This window comes from Tenrec ecaudatus, unplaced genomic scaffold, assembly GCF_050624435.1.
Source record: "Tenrec ecaudatus isolate mTenEca1 unplaced genomic scaffold, mTenEca1.hap1 Scaffold_415, whole genome shotgun sequence".
Taxonomy (NCBI): domain Eukaryota; kingdom Metazoa; phylum Chordata; class Mammalia; order Afrosoricida; family Tenrecidae; genus Tenrec; species Tenrec ecaudatus.
In genome coordinates, this window is record NW_027459297.1 from 286,302 (window position 1) to 291,455 (window position 5,154).

The 5,154-nt window shown below is 42.8% G+C and overlaps 1 pseudogene; it reads left to right on the forward strand.

The window, feature by feature from the left end:
- Positions 1–309: 309 nt before the first annotated feature.
- On the forward strand, positions 310–1,101 carry LOC142436568 (thyroid transcription factor 1-associated protein 26-like; annotated as a pseudogene).
- The last annotated feature ends 4,053 nt before the right edge of the window (positions 1,102–5,154 follow it).

Genomic DNA, 5,154 nt, shown 5'->3' on the forward strand with positions numbered 1-5,154 from the left:
GGTGCTTCTTAAGGCATTAGAGTGTTTGGGGGGATTAGGTTTTGGTTTTCAGGGCTTTAGGGTTTTGTTGGATTATTTTTTGCTTTCATGGTGAATTCATGTCTATTAGGCTGTTGGACTTTTACAGGGTTTTATAGTGCTTCGGGTTGCTTTGTAGGGATGTTCTTGGGGTTTTAAAAGACTTTTAGCGTGTTTTTAGGGCTTCACGTGTTCTTTATTTTGCGTTTTAAGGCATTTGCATAATATTAGGGCATTTATTATGTTTTCGGGACGTAAGGAGTTTTTTTTAAGACTTATGGCGCGAGGCCTCCGCCATGGCGCCGGTGAAGCTGCGCGCCGAGAGTCGGGGTTTGCGTGGCGAAGCGCTTTCTCCAGTGGAAGTCACGAAGAGGGACTTGAAACAGAGAAGGTGGCGATCGAATCATCCGAAGGCTTTTTCGGGGAGCGTCCGCGAGGGGCAAGGCTTTGCACTTCGAAGAAAGCTAAAGATTCAGCAGTTACAAGAAATTGCTTTGGAAGGAAAGAAAGTTTCAAACCTCACGGGAATCCCAGTTCACAGATCAATACCCAGACCACCTGAACCATCTCTATTTAGCTGAAGAAGAAAGGCTCAAGAAACAAATCAGAAAAGTTCGCCAGCCTTTGCCAGAAGGACAAGTTGCACCACCTTTGCCAGAAGATCACGCCAGCCTTGACCAGGCTGTGTCTGAGGAACAGTGCAGTCTGGACCATCCTCTTCCAGAAGAACATTGTAGCACCGCAGTAAACTCCTTTGCTACCCTAAAGACAAAGAGGAAGAAAACATCCAATCAGAAAGCACAGGAAGAAAATTCACAGATCCAAGCCAAACGTGCTGCTAAGAAACAGGAATTTGAGCGGAGGAAACAGGAGCGAGAAGAAGCTCAAAGACTCTACAAAAAGAAGAAAATGGAAGTGTTCAAAATATTAAGCAAAAAGACTAAAAGGGGCCAACCAAATTTGAATTTACAAATGGAATATCTTCTTCAAAAAATACAAGCAGGAAATTAAATCAGATACATCCTTAATCAGTGGCTGAAGCATCTGCATATGTCGACTATTTCTGAATGGACAAGGGGACTTCAAATCTTCCAAGGGAAAGTTCCATTGTCTTTTCAGTACATCTTTCACAAACTTTTTGAAACTTTCTTGTGCAATGTGCCTCTTAACAGCCAGCTAAATATATGAGCATAAACTGTATTGCTAAGTTACACTAAGTGTAAAATGTTGCAAATGCTCTTTTTTTAAAGGACATTTTCTATACAGGTTGTACATTATAGGACTTGTTTTAATTTGTTTCTAAAGAAAAATAGATTGAAGAACCGAAAGCACCTTCTATTTGGGAGCAGACTCAAACATAAATACTTTTGTAATATGTAAAGTAAGTACAAAATGTTTTATAGGAACAGCTTTAATGCAGTGCTTCAATTTACACAGTGTTCAGCAATTGCGATCTGCGATTCATTTCAACAATGGAGGCCAACAGTCCTGCTTTGCTTTTATTTTAAATTAAGTGCATTTTGCTGGGAGATGGACTTTCTAGAAATATCAGGGCAGAAATTTTATTCAGGACAAGTAGTGCTGCAACTACCTTGTGGCCCACTATATAAGGATATGATCTCTAAGAGCAGATGTGGGCATAAGGACTCAGTCATTAGTTGTAAATATTTCCTGAAAGAAATGAAATACTTTCTTAATCTTTGGTCATTCCGATAGTCATGTAAACCAGTAGTGTTGCAACAAGAATTAAGCTTTCCAGATCTGTGCAACTGTATTGTAAGAACACTGTCACTGAAATGTGTCCCCTGTTGGTGCCCTTGGGAACTAAGGCAAGTACTGGGATGTTTCTTCTGCTTATTTCTTGGCAATCATTGAAAAACATGTTGGCAACAATCATTGCAAGCAAAAGGTTTGTAATAACAGTCATTTAAAAATTGTGATTGCGTAATGAAATGTTAAAAGTGGTAACGAATGTCGCCTGAAACTGCATTACAGCTGTAGTAGGACTTCCATGTACACTATCAATTGATTCTGCATTCTAAAATGCAATGGGGAGAAAGACCTGCGATCTTTACTTTGGGAAAAGCAGCCACATAACTGAAGGGGAAGCCAGAGAGATTGCTTTGGCACGATCCCAGCTTATTGCATTGACAGACAGAATGCAGTAGGAGATGCTGAGTTTATTAAAGAAGGTTGCACAAGATAGGTTACCCTTTTACACTTCTCACACAAATTGTCCACTGACATTAGTTACACTGTGTCGACCTTCTTCCAGATTGCACCTCGTTTGTTCCCTTTGCAGTATGTTTCCCTTCCTCCTCCTCTTCATTTTTGCTTCTGAGAAATTGTTGACCTTTCGTTTTCAAATAGATTGGTTTTCAAACAAAGGTGCCACTCACATCATGGAGTAGCCTTTGTGTACTATTTCAATAAAGGGTGATTTCACAGGATAAAAAAAAAATTAGACTTATGGCGCATTAGGGTGTTTTAGAAAGCCTTTTACCATGTATTTAATGGTCTTAAGATGTTTTAGAGAGTCTTTAGGGGTGGTCTTAGCATTTTAGAAATATTTTAGACGTTTTAGGGTTTTTAAGGCATTTATAGTGTTTTTAAGACTTTTAAGGTGTTTTTAGAACACGGCTGACAGGTACACACTATTTCAATCAGGCTCTGGTTAGTGCCTCTCAATCAATTGGTGACATGGGAGTCTGGATAATGGATTACCTTTACTCTGCAGATGAGAAAACTCACTCAAAAAGACACAGGTGTTGACCCACAGGCACACAACTGGTTAACAACAAAGACATATTCACAACCAGTGTTGGGAGCCAGAGCCCTAAGCCCCACATACCTGTCCCCAGCCGAACAGTCAATCTATCCTGAACCATCAAATGATCTGAGCAGATCCTCCCACCCAACTCCCCTTCCCATGCCAAATATTTTATTTCAGAGGATGGCAGTGAATCTGCAGCTCTGAGAGAGGGACATATCTGATCGGAGCACATGGAGCAGATGAAGGGGGAGGAGGGGAATGTGGAGCACATCCTGGCACACCAGGACTTGAGGATGATGTTCCCACTAAGAGAATCCAGTCCACATAGAAGACCACATGGCCAGCCCCACGATGAGACAAGACACCCCTCAAAGACCCATAGCCTTAGAGGGGACAACACTGAAGACTCAGTGTGGGAAATGCGCCCGAACTAATCCTGCCACACCGAGGCATAACACTAAGGGGGTACAGCAGAAGAGAAAGAAAACGAAGCACCAAGGTCTCCAGGGAATGCCAAAGGATGACTTTGGGGCCAGTACTTGGTACACCAACAGACTGGACTGGAAAACACTCTTAAAGGCCAACAAACCGACCTTGAACTAACGATGAGCCACTTCTTTCTTGTTGAGTTGTTTTCTTTCATTGTCATTGGATTTTGGTTGTTTTGTTGCTTTTAGTGCTTGGTTTTGCTGTTTTGTTTTGTGTATGTTATTACATCTACAGGTCTGTCTAAATAAGATAGGCTGGATGAACAATCTGGAGGAGAGAAAACAGGACCAACACTTCTGGGGAGACATGGGAGAGAGGGAGGTGTGGGGAAAGGTAGTAGTGTTAAGAAACCCAGAGAAAAGGGAAGAACAGGTGATGCAAATCAGTGGTGACGGGGATGTAGGAGGCCTGGTAGGGAGTGATCAAGGGAAATGGAACCAATGGAACCAAGAGGAATTACTGAATTACTGAAGCACAAATGAAAAGTGAGCATGGCAGTGGGCCCAAGAGGCAAATCAAAGGGAATAGAAAAGCAAGCTAGGAAGCAAGGGTCAATTATAGAGGTTTAAAAAAAGGCATGTACATATTTAAATATATGAGCATGGGGAAATAGATCTATGTCCCTATATTTATAGGTTTTGTATTAAGGTAGCAGATGGACATTGGGCCTCCGCTCAAGGACTCCCTCGTTGCAAAAATACTGTTCTATTGAATTGGCATTCTATGATGCTCACCTTCCCTACACGATCACTGAACACAAAGCAGGTACATAAGCAAATGTGGTGAAGAAAGCTAATGGTACCCAGCTATCAAATATATAGCATGTGAGGTCTTAAAGGCTTAAAGGAAAACAAGCGCCCATCTAGCTCAGAAGAAACAAAGCCCACATGGAAGAAGCACACCAGCTTGTGCGATCATGAGGTTTTGAAAAGATTTGGTAGCAGGCATCATCAGAACAAAAAAAATCTTATCCTTGCGAATGAGCGGGGAGTGCTGGGTACAGACACAAAGCCCATTTACAGTCCTCTGGACATCCCTAACAGAAGGGTGTCAGGGAGGAGATAAACCAAGACAGGTACCAGATAATAACGATGAAACACAGCTTTCCCCTAGTTCCTACATGTTTCCTATCTCCCACTATCATGATCCCAATTCTAATTTACAAATCAGGCTAGACTAGAGAATGTACACTTGGACAGATAGGAACAGGAAACATGGGGAATCCAGGGTGGATGAGCCCTTGAGGACCAGTGTTATGAGTGCAGACTCGGGAAGGGTGGAGGGAGGGTAGGTTGGAAAACGGAAACCGTATACAGGGATCTACATTTAACCTCAACAGAAAAGTGGGTGAAGGAACATCAGACAGTGCAAGATATGAGAAAATAATTAGTAAATTATCAAGGGTAGCTCGAATGGAGGGGGAAAAATGAGGAGCTGAGGCCAGGGGCTTGGGTGGGGTGGAGAGTGGATATTTTGAGAATAATGAGGGCAATGAATGTACAAATGTGCTTTACACAACCGATGTATATATGCATTGTGGTTAGTGTTGCATGAACAATTTAAAAAAAGGTCTGGACAGAGGGCACATGCAAGGATGATCTCAGGCTGGATTAGATCAGCAAAATCACCTCCTGGAGTTGCCTCACCCTGTGTCTATTCCTGAGTCAGGCATGAAGCTTAGGGCCCATAGTCCCAGGAGCTGGACAGGGAGGGAGGCGGGGTTCTGAGGTCATTCCATAGGGGCAATGGCCCTCCTGTCCTGCCGGGCCCACCCTCCTTTGTAATCCTGCTGGCTGGAGCACGGCTTTCATGGAGTCCACACCATGGGAGCTCTACTACTCATGGGGGATTGGCAGGAAGCCTCTGCTTATGCG